Genomic DNA, 20,744 nt, shown 5'->3' on the forward strand with positions numbered 1-20,744 from the left:
TAAATGTGAGAAATAATGAGAATTTTGGGCTGCTCCTAGTATGAAAAATATTCGTATAGGCTTAATTCGAATAGCCTGGGTCGTCATTATTCGTCATCACCACCTGTAAATGAAAAGTAGGGCATAATTCTAAAGTTAGCTCTAAATAAGTGGGCTCGGTAATAGCGAAGAACCGTTCCCTTGGGTTTGTGGACAGGAGGGCGCGGATGGCATCAGCTAGCTGAACCTGCTCGATGGTAGCCCAGTCAATGCAGCGACCTGTAGTGAGGGGTCATGCGCGTAGTATCTGAAATAGCTCTTCCTGCGAAGCTTGTGGAAATTCAAGGAACGGGTGCCAAACTTCAGCTGTAGCACGTACCGAGGAAGAACTCGGTCCCCTACGTCTCTTTGAGGATAGTACCGTGGCCTGCTTGTCTCTCGATGACTAGATAATGTTCCTGAAAATACATGAGCATTGATAGAATCCAAGATACATCAGTAGTTAAGCAAGAGGCCTAAAACTAGTATATGCTATTTAGTAGCTTAAACAATTCAAATATAGAAAATTCTAAAGAAAATTCCTAACTTGTCTAAAACATATTTGTAATAGTAACAATATCTATGTAAAGCATGTAGAATACTAATGTAGCAATACAAATTGGAAAAATAAGGTTGAGAAAGTGAACCAAAGGCTGCTGGAGGGCGGTGAACGGGCGTCTTGGTGGCGAGCACGAGCGTGTGACGTGGGGATATAGCCGTATGGAGGTAAAATAGAGGGTATAGAGAGGCAAAAATGGGGATTAATGCAAGGAGAGTGGATTTGAGAGTGGTTTGGGGGTAGCAGAAGTGAGAATCTAGGGAATGGTGGCCGGAATAGGGATTAGGGAATGGGGCAGGGTAGATTTCAGCTAGGGTTTTGAAAACGGGAAGAAGATGAACAGTTGTTTGCTTATATAGGGGAGGTTCACACGGCCTAGGGTCATGCTCGTGTACTTTAAGGGTGAGCTCGTGTTTTTTGAATTTTGTGATTTAGGTCGTGCCCAGCTACAATCCCACGCCTGTGTGTCTTGGGCGTGTGTCGAACACAGTCATGTCACACGGGGTGCCTAACTTTGTTCGCTTCTTCCATGCCCGTTTATTATTGTACACTGCTGAACGGCACGGGCGTGTCTCACGCCCATGTTGAAAAAACAGAATCGAGCCTTGTCCCTGGCACACCCGTGGTTTTCCATTCCCACACCCGTGGTCTCCTATCATGTTCACCCACGGGCATGTCGCACGGCCGTGGGGATTTATTGCACCCCATGTTTTGGGGAAATCATGTTCCGCTTCAACACGGCTGTATCGCACGGCCGTGACTCTCCCCATGTTTGGCCACGGCTTTAGGCATGCCCGTGTGCCTGGCCGTGTGTGCCGAAACACTTTGCAATTTAAAGATTACATTAATGATTCAAAGTGCTAGAAATACAGAATAAAGAAATCAAAATATGTTAGTGCTCGGATTGCCCACCGAGAAGCGCTTATTTATAGTCTAAGCTCGACTTACCTCTCCATTGAATGATCATGGTGGTTTGAGGAGTTCATACTCCTCATTCCTACTGTCAATCTTAAAATAAGGCTTTAATCGGGTGTTGTTTACCTTAAAAGTGCCGAACTTGGGATGACTGACCTCCACCTTACCGAATGGAAAAATACTGAGTACCGTAAGAGGGTTTTCCTCATTTGGTGTGGTAATGACAATGTGGGGATCTGCGGCATCTAGTAAGACTTTATTGCCAACCTTAAGTTGATTAGGAGAGGTATCGGGCTTGTTTTGGCATAGTTTCGGTTTATCATGTGTTCTCAGTTTGTGTGCTCGCCATTCATCTAGCTCCTCTATTTGAAGCCTTCGTTCCTCATACGTGTCTTTGTTCGCTACTTGATAATAGTGCACTGCCTCTGTTGTCTTGGTTCGAGGAGGTTCCTGTAAGGACGATTAAATATTAGTTTTATCATCGACAAGTTTCATAACGTTATCTTGAGTCTTAGAAGTTTTGGCTTAATCGCGTGCTTAGAGTGTTACTGCGTCGTCTCTTGCACGAAGTGTTAGCTCTCATGTGCCTACATTAATAATGGTTTTGGCAGTTGCTAAAAAGGGTTGTCCTAAAATTAAAGGTACCTCGTTATCCTCATCCATATCTAAGACGACAAAGTCTACTGGGTAAATAAATTTATCAATTTTAACGAGAACATCTTCAACAAAACTTTTAGGAAATCTAACTGTTTTGTTAGCCAATTGTATGCTCATCCTAGTCTGTTTGGGTTTACCGAGACCTAGTCATTTAAACATTTTATAGGCATAACATTTATACTTGCCCCTAGATCAGCTAAAGCATTATTCATAGATAAACTACCAATTAAACAAGGAATTGTAAAACTCCCTGGATCTTTCAATTTGTTAGGTAGCTTATTCTTTAGAATAGCTGAGCAGACTGCATTGAATTCCACAGGCGATGTAGCGTCTAATTTTCTTTTATTGCTCAGAAGTTCCTTTAAGAATTTTGCTGAGTTGGGCATCTGGGACAGAACTTCATTAAAGGGTAAGTTAATATGTAATTTCTTTAAGAGTTTGACAAACTTACCGAATTGTTCTTTTGTTTTGTCTTTCGTCATCGCTTTAGGATATGGCACACGTAGTTCATGATTCGTACTTACCTGTTTAGGATCATTATCGTTTACCTTTTCTCGACCTTTGTTCATCGCGTTGTCTTGCTGTAATTCTGGCTCCGATGCAATGAATCCTTCCTTATTTTGAGTACTAATTACATTGAGGTGTTCCCTCAGATTAGGTTCAGTATTACTTGGTAAGCTACCTTGTGGTCGTTCAGAGATTAGTTTGGATAACTGGCCTATCTGAGTTTCGAGTCCTTGGATCGATGCTTGTTGATTCTTAAGTGTTGTCTCGGTATTTTGGAAACGAGTTTCTGACACCGAGATGAATTTAGAAAGCATCTCTTCAAGGTTTGGTTTCTTCTCTTGTTAATAAGGTGGCTGCTGAAAACCCTGAGGATTTTGTGGCTTTTGATTCCCTTGACCACCTCAGGAGAAATTTGGGTGGTTCCTCCAACCTGCATTATAAGTATTACTGTATGGGTTATTTTGAGATCGAAAGTTATTTTTACCCATATAGTTGACTTGTTCTTCTTCAGTTGTAGGATTGAAGGATTGGTATTCTGTATGCACACCTCCGCCACTTGAGTCACACCTTATTACTGGATGTACCTGCGTAGAACCAAGTAAACTGTCAATCTTTTTATTGAGAAGTTCTACCTGATTAAAGAGCATGGTGACTAAATCGATGTTATCAATGCCAGCTATTTTTGTTGGCTTTGTCCTCATAACTTGCCACTGATAGTTATTTAGTGACATCTCCTCTATAAATTCATAGGCATCTTCTGGTTTTTTTTTTGGTGATGGTTCCACCAGCAGCTGCGTCAACCATTTGCCGAATCGAGGGATTCAGGCCATTGTGGAATGTTTGTACTTGAAGCCAAAGCGGTAACCCATGGTGAGGGCACCTTCTCAGTAAGTCCTTGCATCTCTCCCATGCATCGTAAAGTGTTTCTAAATCCATCTGCAGAAAAAAAAAGATATCATTAAGTAATTTAGCCATTTTAGCCGGCGGAAAATATTTTGGTAAAAATTTCTCGGTCATTTATTCCCAAGTAGTGATAGACCCCCGTGGTAACGGGTTCAACCACAGTTTAGCTTTGTTTCACAGTGAAAAGGGAAACAACCAAAGACGTATGGCATCATCAGAAACGCCATTGATTTTAAATGTATCGCAAAATTCCAGAAAGTTCGCTAAGTGAGCATTGGGATCTTCATCCTACAAACCATCAAACTGAACAAACTACTGTATCATCTAAATAGTGTTAGGTTTTAATTCAAAAGTATTTGCAACTACAGCAGGTCTAACTATGCTAGATTCAGTTCCTGTTAAAAAAGGTTTAGCATAATCATACATAGTACGTGGAGAAGGATTTTGATTAGCCGCAATTGCAGGAGGTAGCTGATTGCCTTGGTTTTCAGCCATCTCATCAGTTAGGGGTTGAGTATCGTCTTCTCGCTCGTTCTCCGTGTACCATAAGCTACGCCTTATTTCTCTTTGATTTCTACAAACTGTGCGATCGATTTCTTCGTCAAAAAGTAATGGTCTTGACGGGTTTCTTCTAGACATAAACTATAAGAACCTGCCAAGAGAAAAAATAAGTAAATTAATAAATAATAATAATCATGATAAACTAAAATTAAATTGCAAGAAAAAAAATGGCTAAAGTAATAAAAATTTAGCGTTCCTAATATTTAGAATCCCCGACAATGGCGCCAAAAGCTTAATCGCGTGATTTGTAACAAGTAATAAATATTTTTAATGAAGATCAAACCTAGACTAACTATTATCACGACGAAAAGGCAAACGCACTTATCGAACAATAGTATAGTAATGGAAAGACCGAGATATCGTACCCAAGGGAACCAAAAGTACTAGTAATAACTATCTTTTTATTATCTAGCCTAAGAATAAAAGGGTTTGTTTATTAAACTAATTATCTAAACTAATTAACTAATTTAATTAAAGCAAAGAGAAAATTTGGAAAAAGACTTGAAGAAAAGCAATTGATAAAGACGACACCCAAGGAGGAATCCACCTAGATATCACTTGTTATCTGACTCTGGACCAAATGATTTATTCAATTGACTTGATCCGTGAGATTCCTTAACCTATGTTATTATCCCTTTTGAGACTAATAACATCTAACCCTCAGTTGAATTAATCAAAATTTATTTCTTAATTAAAACCCCTAGGGAAGCAGTAAATCTCTATGGACTCCCATATTAGGTTTCACCCCAATCCGGCAAAATCTCGTAACCCTATTTCTAGGCGTTTGATCAACTCCGCTTAATTATGACAAATCTACTCTTAGGCAAGGTCTATTCCTCCTCTGCTTAAGCACATCAAATCATGAATTAATACCCGAAATATTAACTCAAGCATTAAGAACACATAATTAAGGACAAATCAAGTATTTATCATACAGTTCAGATAATAATAAAAGATCCATCATAGGTTTTATCCCCCTTAGGTATCTAAGGGGTTTAGTTCATAATAAAATAAGAGTACATCTCAAAAGTATAAAAATAACAAAACATGAAGAAAACTCTAAAACCCCTAAAGGAATTCTAAGAGAGATCTTCAGTCTTGAAGCAGCTCCGGCTTTTGGGATGGATCGTCTGGCTTCCTTCAAGTAATTCCTGGCGTGTGATTCTGTATTCCAGAAAAGTTCTAGAGGAGGCCCCCTTTCAAGGTCATACTTAGGGTGTTTATATAGGCTTTGGATTGGCTTTCTTGCTCCCTAAGTACCGTTTTCCGTGTAAAATACAACTCTTTGAAAAAGGGACCCGCCCGTGTGCCACAGCCGTGTGACGTGTTTGCCAGGCCGTGTTCGCTCCATTAAATTGCACACGGTCGTGTGGGTCAATGGCCAGGCCGCGTGAATCGTGAGAGCCTTGGTCGACACCCTCGGAGGACAGGGGCGTGTGAGTAGCCTGTGTGGCAAGGCTTAGGCCATGTGAACTTCTCGATTTGGTTTGTTTTGTCCCTTTTTAGCTCGTTTTTGGAGCATTTTTGGCTCTTTTTAACTCTTGGTGCTCTCCTGAGTACAAAACATGAAATAACTGGATTAAGAGCACCAAAATCCACAAATCTAGTAGTAAACATCCATAAATATGCTAAGTATTATTGGTAAAACTATGTATAATTTGGCGTTTATCAGTCGATTTGAGTTTCTTAGGAACAAACTTGATGTCTGTAGCACTTGAGTTAGGTGGAGAATGGTAGTGTCTCAAAGGCTGCAAAGTCTTTTTTGTTATTAAGATAGTCTTAGTCAAAGTCCTAGGAAGATTGTTAGCTTGTTTGTATGAGTAGGAAGCTAAGTTTATTTGTAACAGCCCTTACTCGTAACCGACATCGTAACAAGGTAAGAGGCATTGCCGGACTTACATCGAATCATTCAATCACACTTCACAACATAAACTTGCATAAAATTTAAATTTTTTATACATTCACCACATTTTCCCTTGTAAGGTCCTACAGTATCATAAAACATGCTTAAAAAGGGCATTTTGCAAACTATCCCTCACATTTTCACATTTTAACATTTTAGTCCCTATTTCACAAAATCACAAAATACACATAATTTGATATTCACAAGCTTAGCCGAATTCTCCTAGTACTCAGACTAGTCCGCACATTTCATTTATTTCACATTTTAGTCCCTCAAAATAATATTTTTACAATTTAGCCCAAATTACTCAATTTCATCAAAAATTCAAAGACAACACATTTAAACCCAACATCAAGCTTCCATAATTCATCTACTAACATCACAAAACTCATAATTTCATCGATGGCACATTTCAAAATCATCACTAAAATTAGAAATTGAAGCATGAGTTCGATAGTATACGAAGCAACGATTACAAAAACATAGAAATTATCAAAAACCGATCAAAACACATACCTTAATCAAGGATTACAAGTGCCAAATATCAAAACCCTGTTTTAGGTCTTTTGCTTGCTTCATTCGGCCATGAAAATGATAAAATGGCCATTATTTTATGTTATGTTTTATTTAACATATGTTTAATATGCAAATGACCATAATACCCTTTAGTTATAAATCATTAAAATTTACCTAACATGTCCATAATTGTCCACCATTATCATTAATGGTATAATTAACATGCAAGGACCCTCACTTAAAAAAGCCAAATTAAATAGGTACTTTTAACATCTAGCACACAGCTTTTACACTTTACGCGATTAGGTCCTTTTTGCAAATTAAACACACAAACAGTTAAATTTTCACACGAGACTTTCACACATGTCAATTAACTCATAATAGGCACGAAAAATAATATTAAATTATTTTTGACTCAGATATGTGGTCTCGAAACCACTATTTCGACTAGGGTCAAAACTGAACTTTTACAATTCTCTCCCCTTAGGATTTTCATCACGAAAATCTTACCGTTAAACAGATTTGGATATTGCTGTCTCATGATATCTTCAGGCCCCCACGTGGCCTCTTCAACACCATGTCAATGCCACATCACTTTAACTAACAAAATTTTCTTATTTCGTAACTCTTTAACCTTTCGAGCTAAGATTCGGATCGGTTTTTCTTTGTAAGTCATATCAGACTGAATTTCGATCTCAGGCAGAGGAATTACATGCGAAGAATCGGATCTGTATCGTCGAAGCATCGATACATGAAACACATTGTGAATCTTTTCTAACTCTGGTGGCAAAAATAATCTATATGCTACCGACCCAATACGCTTGATAATTTCATATGGCCCGATGAACCTCGAACTCAATTTTCCTTTTCTACTAAACCAAAGCACTTTCGTCCATGGAGATACTTTCAGAAACACTTTTTCACCGATCTCAAACTCAATGTCTTTTCTTTTCAAATCTGCATATGATTTCTAACGATCAAAAGTTGCTTTCAAACTATTTCGAATCACTTTCACTTTCTGTTTCATTTCTTTTATCAAATCAACCCCATGAATCTTATTTTCGCTAAGCTCTGTCCAATAAAAAGGTGTACGCCATTTGCGACCATATAAAGCTTCATACGATGCCATTTTAATGCTCGACTGAAAACTGTTGTTATACACAAATTCAATCAAAGGTAGATATTGTTCCTAGGTACCTTCAAACTCAAGAATGCAACATCTCAACATATCCTCGACTATTTGAATAATCCGATTAGATTGACCGTCTATTTACAGATTAAAAGCAGTGCTAAAGTGCAATTTAGTACCCAGAGCATCTTGCAACTTCCTCCAAAATCGTGATGTGAATCTCGGATCTCTGTCTGACACTATAGACAATGGCACACCATGCAATCTCACAATATCAGAAATATATAACTCAGCTAATGTATCAAGTGAGTAATCAGATCAAACCAGAATAAAATGAGCCGATTTCGTCAATCTATCGATTACAATCCAAATTGCATCTTTCTTTCTCGGAGACAAGGGCAAACCCGTAACAAAATTCATGGTCACTCGATCCCATTTCCACTCCGAAACCATAATCGGTTGTAACAATCTAGATGACACTTGATGTTCAGCTTTAACTTGCTGACAGATCAAACACTTAGAAACAAAATCAGAGATATCTCTTTTCATTCCTGACCACCAATAATGTTATTTCAAATCATTATACATTTTTTTACTACCCGGATGCATGGATAAACGACTACTGTGAGCTTTACTCAGAATCATTTGAATTAACTCTGGATTTCTCAGAACACAAATTCGATCTTGAAATCTCAAATAATTATCTTTATCAACTTTGAATTCTGAAACAGACTCTACATCACACTGAGCTCGATTAGCTAAAATCACATTATCCATCATCTGGGCTTTAATAATCTGTTGTAAATACAAAGGTTTCGCTTTTAATTCAGCTAAAACTAAACTATCATCGGACAGAACCAAATGAGCATTAATTGTACGCAAAGCAAACAACGATTTCTGACTTAAAGCATTGGCAACAACATTTCCTTTTCCCAGATGATAATCAATCACAAATTCATAGTCTTTCAACAGTTCTAACCATCTCCTTTGTCGTAAATTCAAATTCTTCTAAGTCATCAAATACTTCAAACTCTTATGATCAGAATACACATGAAATTTCTCTCCAAACAAGTAATGGCGTCAAATCTTTAGGGAAAACACAATCGCAGCTATCGTGCGTCGTATAGTTTTTTTCGTGCGGCTTCAACTGTCTCGAAGCATAAGCAATGACTTTTCCTTCTTGCATTAAAACACATCCTAAACCGATCAATGAAGCATCGCTGTAAATCACAAATGCTTTACCCGATTCAAGTTGTAGCAATACCAGAGCTTCAGTCATCAAGACTTTCAACTGATCAAAGTTGTTCTGACATTTTTCAGACCACTCAAATTTCACATCTTTCTGAAGTAGTTTTGTCAATGGAGTCGCAATCATCAAGAAACCTTTTAAGAATCTTCTATAATAAGCAGCAAGTCCCAGGAAACTACGGACTTCAGAGACATTTCTCAGAGGTTTCCAATCCAAAATAGCTAAAATTTTATTTGGATCAACTCGGATACCAGAGGCTGATACAATATGACCTAGAAAACCAACTTCCCGCAACCAGACCTCACATTTTCTGAACTTTGCATACAACTGTTTGTCTCGTAGAGTCTGCAACACTATCCTCAAATGCTCAGCATGTCCGGATTCATCACGTGAATAAATCAATATGTCATCAATGAATACCAAAACAACTTGGTCTAAATACGGTCTAAAATTTCTATTCATCAAATCCATAATTATAGCAAGTGCGTTAGTCAATCCAAAAGGCATAACTAAAAATCCATAGTGATCGTACCTTGTTCTGAAAGCAGTCTTCGAAATATCTGAGTCTTTTACTCGCAACTGATAATAGCCTAATCTCAAATCTATTTTCGAAAACACAACAGCTCATATCAACTGATCAAACAAATCATCAATTTGGGCCAGGGGATACTTATTCTTGACAATCACCTTGTTCAACTAATGATAGTCAATATACATTCTCATCGTACCTTCTTTCTTTTTCACAAATAGAACCGGAGCACCCCAAGGTGAGAAACTCAGTCTATTAAATCCTCGATCGGTCAATTCTTTCAACTGAGACTTTAATTCTTTTAGTTTTGGTACGGAGCTATCGAAATCGAAGTAGTACCAGGTTCCAATTCAATGCCGAATTCTACTTCTCTAACTGGAGGTAATCCCGGAAGTTCTTCAGGAAACACTTCAGGGAATTCGCATACAACAGGCACTAATTCAACTTTCTTTTCTCACACTCTCGAATCAATCACATACGCAAAATAAGCTTCACAACCATTTCTCACCATACTCAAAGCTTTCATTGAAGATATTACAATAGATAATCCATTCAAATCACTAGATTCAATTCTAACTATTTCATCGTTCTTACATTTCAAATCAATAATCTTTCGTTTGCAATTCACCACAGCATCATGCAAAGTTAACCAATCCATTCCCAAAATTATATCAAACTCATCAAAAGGTAACAGCATCAGATCAGCCGGAAAATAATTGTCTCGAAACATTAACGGACAATTCTTGCAGACTTTATCAACCAAAACACACCTGCCTAGGGGGTTCGAAACTCTAACTACAAATTCAGTAGACTCTACAGGCAAAGTCTTACTATTTACTAAATTCATGCATATATACGAATGTGTTGATCCTGGATCTATCAAAGCAATCACAGAAGTATCATAGAGAGTAAATGTACCCGTAATCATATCTGGTGATGAAGCTTCCTCGCAAGCTCGGATAGCATAGGCTCTGGCAGGTGCACGAGACTCAGATCTAACAACTGTGTCTTTCGTTCCTCTCTGACTACCACTTACATTTCCTAAATTTCTGGGAGGTCTACCACGAGAAACATTACCACTCTGCCTAGGATTCTGAACATTATCTTTTTCAGGTAAATCTGGACAATCTTTTATAAAATGATTTCTTAAACCACAACTATAACAAGCTCGGTTATTAATTTTTCCCCAGCATTCTCCGAAACGTCGTCTTCAACATTGATCACACTCAGGCATTTCATTCTTTGCATTATCAACACTGGCAACAGACGTAGCTGGAGATTTAAAATTCGATAACGATCTAACACGATCTCTGTTTGAATGTCCCACACTAGCCCTTGAACAACTGCTATCATCTCTAAGCTTCTTGGATCCAGATTGAAATAATTTACCTGCTGATCTTTTTCATACTTCTCTAACTTCAAAATCAGCCTTTCTCTTCTCTTTCCCAAGATCTTCAGCTTTACATGCTCGTTCAACAAGCACCACAAATTCTTTGACATCCAAGATCCCAACTAGTAACCGAATATCCTCATTCAAACCATCTTCAAAACTTTTGCACATTATTGCTTCCGAAGATACACATTCACGAGCATACTGACTCAACCTTACAAATTCCCGCTCGTATTTTGTAACAGACATACGGCCTTGTTTAAGCTCGAGAAACTCTTTGCGCTTCTGATCAATAAATCTCTTACTGATATATTTCTTCCGGAATTCAATTTGAAAGAAATCCCAAGTAACTCGTTCACTCGAAACCACAGATGTCAAGGTTTTCCACCAATGATACGTCGTGTCTCTTAGAAGAGAAACGGCACACTTTATGCATTCTTCTAGACTAAAGGACAACTCATCAAACACTCTTATTGTGTTCTCTAACCAGAATTTGGCTTTTTCAGTATCATCATTTGTTGTAGCTCGAAACTCTTCAGCCCCATATTTTCTAATCTTATCAACTGGTGTTCTATTCAACTGTACCGGATTCACTGGTGCCATATTAGGAGTTTGAGGAGAACTAACCGAGGGTGGAGGTTGTTGTATAGCCGGATTGGTTCTAATATACTGAGTGAACCAATCATTCATCATCTGATAGTAGGTTTGTTTAGACTCACCATCACGGCTATTCGTAGCCAGTCGAGATTCAGCTTGCACCGTCCCTTGCGCGGGAGCAAACACATTACTTTCAACATCGTCTACTACAGCTCTATTGGGATCCATTTGCTATATAAAAGCACATTTCAATGTCAGGATTCATCACACTATCACAGTTCATAAATATGGCATGTATAGCTAGACTCACATACGCTATGGTAGTCCTAGAACCAACTAAACCATAGCTCTGATACCAACAAAATGTAACACCCCTTAACCGGAACCGACACCGTAACAGGGTACGAGGCATTACCGGACTTACATAAAATCATTCAGTCACACTTCACAACATAAAGTTGGATACAATTTAAATTTTTTATACATTCTTCCACATTGTCCCTTGTAAGGTCCTACAGTATCATAAAACATGCTTAAAAAGGGTTCTGGGCTAAACCGATAACTCGAGAAAATTTTGCAAAACTTAGAAAATTTTCCTCATTGCATAGGTCACACGCTTGTGTGCCCAACCCGTGTTACTCACACGGTCAAGAGACATACCCGTGGCTCAGGCCGTGTGAATACAGGGAAAACATACTGACTTCCTCACATGGCCAGACCACACGCCCGTGTGTCCAGCCCGTGTACCCCTTGCACACGCCCGCGTCCAGGTCGTGTGCTCGGTCGTGCCAAAACTAGCATGCACTTTGTTTGTGACGTCAGCATACCAATTAGGGTCACATGGCCAGACCACACGCCTGTGTGTCTAGCTCGTGTGCAATACTGACGTACAATTGAAGGATACCCTAGGGGACACACGACCGTGCAACATGGCTATGTGTCGTACACGGCTGAGACACACGCCCGTGTCTCTACCCGTGTGGACAAAAATAAGCCATTTAAATAGCCAATTTGCCACCCCAAACTTAGGTTAACTTATAATAAAAGAAATAAGCATAATTACCCCAACATTTCAACCATTGTCAACTATGAGCTCAAACACAAAAGAGCTAATTCACATGACTAAGTATAAACATCACAAAACATCATTCCACAACTACTAGCCTATACATGCCATACTTCCAAAATAAAATTTTAAAAAGTACCAAAAAGAAGTTTGATAGTGTGCTGACGATCCTTGACGATCCCCGAGCTTGTAGTAGCTTTGATATCTATAAAACAATGCAAACACACACAAAGTAAGCTTTCAAAAGCTTAGTAAGCTCGTACTAAAATCATCAATATTATATGAAACATAAATCATCAACACTTAAATATTTATAATTCTCAAATCATCTATCAAATCTATACCAACCCAATCTATATGTTCATAACAATTCAATGAACTTCACCTACATAATTTCATCTACCACAAAGGTATCGTAAATACCTAGATTTTCCCATACTTATTCAATTTCATTGTCACCTCTTGTTTGAGTATTTCAAGACTTTCCGTAACTTATTCCTTCTTTTACATTCTCACACTTAGTGCTGTAAAAGTTAACAGAAGCTAAAATTATTCCGCACACTTAGTGCTATTTCAATTAACCAAAGCTAAGTCGGTATCACACACTTAGTGCCTTATATAGTTGAAGCTATTCAAACTCGGACACTTAGTGCCATTTGTAGTCGAAGCTATATTAAACCGCACACTTAGTGCCAAGCATAATCGAATATCAGCATACACAAACCGTAATCAAATATCTATACAATTTAAGCATTATCATCGCATTAAAACATAACTTTAGCATCGTTTATCACGTACGAACTTACCTCGTACTCGAAATTATCGATTTGATTCGTCTACTCGATAACCTTCGACTTCCCTCGATCTAAATCCGAATTCCTCTTTTCTTGATCTATATGTATTCAAAATTAACCCATTTATTCACCAAATAATTCAATTAAATTCGTAAACACATATTTAGGGCATTTTCCAAACTATCCCTCACATTTTCACATTTTAACATTTTAGTCCCTATTTCACAAAATCACAAAATACACATAATTTGATATTCACAAGCTTAGCCGAATTCTCCTAGTACTCAGACTAGTCCGCACATTTCATTTATTTCACATTTTAGTCCCTCAAAATAATATTTTTACAATTTAGCCCAAATTACTCAATTTCATCAAAAATTCAAAGACAACACATTTAAACCCAACATCAAGCTTCCATAATTCATCTACTAACATCACAAAACTCATAATTTCATCGATGGCACATTTCAAAATCATCACCAAAATTAGAAATTGAAGCATGAGTTCGATAGTATACGAAGCAACGATTACAAAAACATAGAAATTATCAAAAACCGATCAAAACACATACCTTAATCAAGGATTACAAGTGCCAAATATCAAAACCCTGTTTTAGGTCTTTTGCTTGCTTCATTCGGCCATGAAAATGATAAAATGGCCATTATTTTATGTTATGTTTTATTTAACATATGTTTAATATGCAAATGACCATAATACCCTTTAGTTATAAATCATTAAAATTTACCTAACATGTCCATAATTGTCCGCCATTAACATTAATGGTATAATTAACATGCAAGGACCCTCACTTAAATAAGCCAAATCAAATAGGTACTTTTAACATCTAGCACACAGCTTTTACACTTTACGCGATTAGGTCCTTTTTGCAAATTAAACACACAAACAGTTAAATTTTCACATGAGACTTTCACACATGTCAATTCACTTATAATAGGCACAAAAAATAATATTAAATTATTTTTTGACTCAGATATGTGGTCCTGAAACCACTATTCCGACTAGGGTCAAAATCGGACTGCTACATTATTAGCTTATTAGTAGGAGTAGGAAACTAAATTTGTTAGAGTTTGTTAGCTTAAGTCATGTATATAAGCATTGCTTGGTTAATGGATTTTAATTATCCTTCTCATTTTTCAGTTCTTGCTTCAGTTAACTTCATGTTGAAACAGCACATTTATACACAAGAACCAATTACTTCAAAAAGACCAAGTATGGATTGAAGGCTGGACACAGATGTGCTTATTGAGCAATTACTTTTTTGTGGCATAGGTATAGGTACCATTTGGTCATGAATTGCAGCTAAATATTTTTTTTTGGCAATACACGTATTATTTGTTATTTTTTGTGATGGTATATGCACTGGTACTACACATTGGTTCATGAATTATTATAGGTACAAGTACCATTTAGTTAGCCATTTTGTGGTCCAATAAAGGTAAAGGTATATGTACATTACCTATGAAATTGGTTAGTTATTGTTTGCAGTCAAGTTACCATTCATAGTTAACAATTTGGTCATATATGTAATGTGAAATGGTAGAAAATACAAACTTTTAACCTATTTTATAACTTCTACCATTTTCATGTTGAATACTTTGATGATAAATTAAAGAAATGAAATACATATAAAAATACATTATTTTTAATTTACTTATTCCCATTTATTCTTCTTGAATATCATTGATATTAAAATTGAGATTTGAAATTTGAAATTTCAATTTTTTACATTGACAATTGGGATTCAAATTTTCAATTCAAAGAAATGGATTTCATATAAAATACTCTAATTATAACGTTGACAATTTTCTGTTCAAACTTGCAACTCTTATTCGTACACTCAAATAAGTTAACACAATGCAAACATTAACAAATATTTCCAAAAAACCTAACCCAAATTTTATATATATTGCAAACAAAAAAAAAATACCCAAACGAAGAGCACCCAAAGTAAATTCAATTTTTTTTCATTACTTCGTTACCCAAACAAAGAAGAAGCAAACCAACAAACAAAATAGCCACTTCGTTTGTTCATTCTTTCTTTCCCTCTCTGTTGTTCCAATTTTCCTTCTAAAAATAAGAAGAGCTCTTGAATATGGACTTAGTGGAGGATCAAACATGCTAAAGAATTAGCAAGAAGTCCTAAATCAATCCCCATAGTTTTTTCACCTAAAAGATCTTGTACTAGGATTATTATTTGACCAAAAAGTACATAAGGAAGCTGGAAATCCGCAATAGCATAATGGGATTACATTAGGTCCATCCAATGCTGTCGTTGACCTTGAGCTTCTTTCCCTTTTCTCCCATCGCTGAGGTGAGCATTCAAAAAAAGAGATGAAATGCAAATGATGCTAAATTTTATGCTTCTTGTTTACAATAAATATAGTAAAAGAACAAGAAGAAAATATTAACAACAAACTAAAATTATTTGGTGAAAATTATTTAACTAATATGGATTATCGGTGAAGATGATATGATATATACAGTTAATTGTGTTTGAAATTTAATATTTGAGTGAATAATAATAATGAAATTATAAAAAATTTAAAATGAAGAAAAAACACCTTAAAAAACTAATTTTTCAAAGAATCAATTGTTACAGCATTGCACTAACATACTCAAACTATGTGTTAAATTCAAATTGATTTTAAGCTTTTAAAATGTTATAATTGAACTTTCAAACTAAACTGTCATAGTTTCTATTTTTTCATCAGTCGAGCCATCATCACTAACTTTGACTTTTGTATTTAACATGATTACCAAAATAATAAAAAGATTTTATCAAAACGATATGTTAATTTGAAGATTGAATTGAGACATTTTGAAATTTAAAATTTTAGAATTTAGTTCTTAGTTGATTATATTTATTTATGAAAATATTAATTACTATTTAGCGATGTTAGTTAATATGTAAAGAATGTATTAGTACTATTTTCCTTATTTAATAATGCAAGCATTATCTTAAATAATTCATTTAATAATATCTATTAATGTTTTCTTTTGTCCATGACGTGATGATTTGTTAGGGTTTGTGGAAGGAGAAAGGATTGTATGAAACAGTGACGCCACGTCATCTGTATCTCTTTTCAATAGTTTTATGCCACATCAGTATTCTTATCCTGAATTTGAGGATTTTATCTTGAATTTTAATATTTTAATATAAATTTAATTTTTTAGGATAAAATCGAAATTCGTGATAAAGATTGATGTGGATAAAACTATTGAAAGTGATATGTATGACGTGGCGTCATCGTATTCATACAATCTTTTCCTTGTGGAAGACATATTTATTAATTTAGTATTATTATAATAATAAATAAAGTAACATATTTCTCTTTTTGTTTTTAATGACACCGACAACCTTTTGACTTGGGTTTTCTTGTCTTTGTTGTCACCCACTCCAATTTAATAATAATGCTAATAAATATTCATATTTTACCATATCCAATGCAATGCAAAGCAAAGCCACCTACCCAGACGCATATGGTCGGCATATCCTTTCCTTTCTATACATTTTTACTTTTTAGCAAACAAACGAACCTCTCCTCTTTTTTTGGTTGTGATACCCCTTTCTCATCCCTTTCTATTTCTAGGACTTTTAAACAACCATTCCAATGAGTGTTTGTTGCGCGTGAAAAAGTAGGAAAGATGGCAAGTTATGTTATGCTATGTAAATCGACTATCAAGAACCTATCTTATTAAATAAAAATTTGTGTGGTGAAAAGTTTTGCATTGAAAAAAACTGGGGCAACTTACAACATATATTATTAACTAAATCTCAACTTTTCAAATAGATCATTTATATTAACACAGTTAAATTAGCAACTTATATCTCCAACTTCACTTGAGAAATTGATACAAAGCTAATCAGCGAACCTTTTAGATTCCAAATGAAGAATGTTTAGACAACATGAGCGCAACTTTGATCGATGAGGAAATGTGTATTGATGAGCTTAAGATGTGGTGGAGGGTCCATTAAAGATGACGGTGTGCGAGAGGGCAAAGAAATAGTTACGCACAAACCTTGAATGTAATGGTAAGTCACATAATACTCCAAATGGAAGAACTTGAGAGAGTTTAAACTTTGGAGGATAGTTATAAATCTCGAAACAATTAGTATCCATAAGTTATAAAACGAATATAGGGACGATTTAGTTTCAAAAAAAAAACTTATAAAAAAGGACTACATATAAAATCGGTACCCGAACTTGTCCACTTCTCCCATATTGGTACTTATGATTTTCCTTTGTCCCAGATTGCTACCCAAACTTTTTTTTCCGTCCACTATATTGATGCTCGAGACTAACGACATTAAATTTTTGCTGATGTGGCAACACTGACCAATCGAACGCTTCCATTTGGTGTCCTCTTGTACCTCTTTTTTTCTTTTTTCTTTTTATTTTCCCTTATCTCCCCTTTTTCTTTTCTTTTCTTATTTTTCTTTTACTTTTTTCGGGTTGCTCCTATACTTCATCTTTCTCCTTTCTTTCTTTTGTCAAAACCTCCCAAAATTTTTCCAATGTTCATACATCTTTCTTTTTCTTTTTGTTATTCTTTTCTTTTCTTTTCTTTCTTTTCTTTTCCTTTTTCCTACCTCTGTATTCTTCACTCTTCTGAATCTCCATATGCGATAACTATAATTTCAATGCAATCAAACCAGAAAATAAAAGTCTAAGATCTAAAACACAATAAAATTTGATAATACTGGCTTTCACTAAACCAGGTCGAAGCTATCCTAGAAAAGAATCTGAAGGCTTCTATTGTATAAAATAGTAATGTATTTATGAAAATTAAGAGCAAAAATTCAATTTCAGATGTCTCTGTCAAACAATTCATCTTCTATCTTTAAAGCTAAGAACATGGATTTGAAAAAAGCAAGGGAAAATTACAAATAGAAAAAAGCAACTTCCTATAGGAAAAAAAGAAAGCCTTAAAGACAGTTCAGACTAAAGATTATTGTTACAACGAAGTAGGTGAGTACTCCGAGGATCGTACCCAAGGGAGGCGAGCACTAAATTAAACCTAACCTAAGCACAAATAGAGCTAATTAGCACTTAAAATAAATTATATTACGACTAAACATAAAGAAAGATTTTTGGTAATTTTTATAAATAAATAATAAAATAATATAAATGGAAAAACTTTTGGAAATGTGATATGGAAACTGAATCAGATCTGAGCATGGGTGACTAGCTCACTTCGGTAATCATAACTAACTGTTGCTTGGGGTTCCCTATTCAATCAACTAGTCATTATCCTAGCAGGATCTCTAGATCTTCCACTAGAATAACAAGTCAGCAAGAACTACTTATCTCTCGACCTCACAGTCCAGATCAGTTTGGGGTTAAGGTGTTCACAGATAGGCCATACCAATTTTGGGTTAATTCCTGCCTAGATGACTTCGTAGGGTCGTCAAGCCTAGGTTTTAAATTCTTCCTCTCCCAAACAGCTGATCCACTAAGAAAGCCTCTTATAACAATCAATTAATCATACCTCCACTCACTAACCCCTCATAAGAGGATTAGTTCCTCATGGATCTCAAAAACATAATATACTTGATGTAAAATATGAACATTAATAATAAATCAAGAGACAAAGGTTTAAGAGAATCCTGAATTGTAGTTAATTAAAGCACAAAATCTATAAAGAGTTGATCAAATTCTGCAAATCAAATCTCCCGACAAACGCAAAACTAAAAATAACTTAAAGATTAAGAAAATGAAAAAACTAAAATCTAAAACTATAAAAAAAAACTTACACAATATGAAAAGTTGCCCCCAACAAGTGTTAATTGTGCCTATTTATAAAGTTAGGTTGTCGTCATCCTCAACCCTAGGTCAACTGACACTCTCGTTTTTAATATTTAATTGTGCAGACCAAAACACCATTAGCTTGTAAGTATTTCACATATATGACCTGTGTCGCAACACCCTAGTGCTAGTGTCACGACATCGAAGGCAATATGCTCGTACTCAGGTTAGCTTCAAAGTTTTGTCGCGACATCCCTTAGTTGTGTCGTGACACTGAAGGCAGTTTTGAAATTCTTGCTCTTTACTCCCTATGTTGCGACATCAAACTCCCCGTGTTGCAACACAACGACTAGTACTGAGTTGGGACGCATTCTAATAGTCTCTTACACACTCACAAAGTATATTAGCTCACCCTTAGGCCTCATTCGACTCCTCAAGTCAATAAAAGACTCAAATTACAGCTTTTATTAAATGTAAACGAAACTAGGAAAACTTAATTAAAACATAGTAAAAGTGCTTGTATTCAAGCTCCTCAAGTACGAAAACTAGTTTAATCAACTACACTGAATTACGACAGACCAAACTCCCCCATACTTAAGTCATTGTTTGTCCTAAGCAAAGTAAACAAAAGCAATAATTAAAAGACGACAGTTGAGTAAATATGGTACAAATGTTAGTTTTGGAGCACATGACTAGGCATTTCATATTTACACGTAATCTTGGCATGATATATAGTTGACTTACCACTTTTGATATTAAGCACCTGAGTTTGATATATTATGAAGCTTGGAAACATTAAGGGTTTCAAATGTAGGGATCCATCAACAAGTTATATAGGTAATTTGATTATCCTAGCAGAATAAAACAATCTTAAATGCAATTATTTAATATGATGTCAATTCATAAATAAGTCTACCTGTAACACCCCGTACCCGAGACCGTTGCCGGAGTCAGACACGAGGGGTTAACGGCCTTAATCCACTTACTTGCACAGTACCAACCCTTATATTCATACACAAAGATCAACTTAGCCAAAGGCCGGTAGCTCATTTATCAACTGAGCGAATACTTATTTGTAAGGGCTCAACTAATTCAAAGCACATCTGAAACATACCTCATTGTTGGGATTTTACAGAAGATCATTCATTCCGAATCACGTACCTTGAATTTAACCGGATATAGCTACTGTTCAAATGCCTTGGGACATAGCCCGATTATAGTAACTTCGCACAAATGCCATCGGGACTTAACCCGAATTTAGTAACTCGCACCAATGCCTTGGGCTTAGCCCGGATTAGTAACTCGCACAAATGCCTTCGGATCTTAGTCCGGATTTAGTAACTTCGCACAAATGCCTTGAATCTTAGTCCGGATATAGTCACTTAGCACAAAGCCTTGGGACTTAGCGGACATCATTCGAATAACCATGCACATTTATCACTAAATCATGACACATTCGTATTTCATTTTCATTAGCAAAACTCAAACACAAGGCACTTATCACACTTGCAATTTCGGCTCAATAGCCACACACAAAGAGCATAAATTTGATTTACTTAAAACATGATCTAATCAAATCATAATCTAAGTTCCATTACTCGAAAACTTACCTCGAATGTGGTCGAGCGATTTCAACAGCTATTCGATCACTTTTTCCTTTCCCTTATCCAATTGTGGTCCTCT

General features: G+C 36.0%; 1 non-coding gene across 1 annotated transcript; it reads left to right on the plus strand.

Annotated features, from left to right (window-relative positions):
- The first annotated feature begins 3,518 nt into the window (after positions 1-3,518).
- LOC128294330 (small nucleolar RNA R71) lies at positions 3,519-3,625 on the plus strand. The gene has a single exon (XR_008284642.1). It is a non-coding gene; the product is annotated as a small nucleolar RNA R71 (small nucleolar RNA).
- The last annotated feature ends 17,119 nt before the right edge of the window (positions 3,626-20,744 follow it).

Source organism: Gossypium arboreum, chromosome 6, assembly GCF_025698485.1.
Source record: "Gossypium arboreum isolate Shixiya-1 chromosome 6, ASM2569848v2, whole genome shotgun sequence".
Taxonomy (NCBI): domain Eukaryota; kingdom Viridiplantae; phylum Streptophyta; class Magnoliopsida; order Malvales; family Malvaceae; genus Gossypium; species Gossypium arboreum.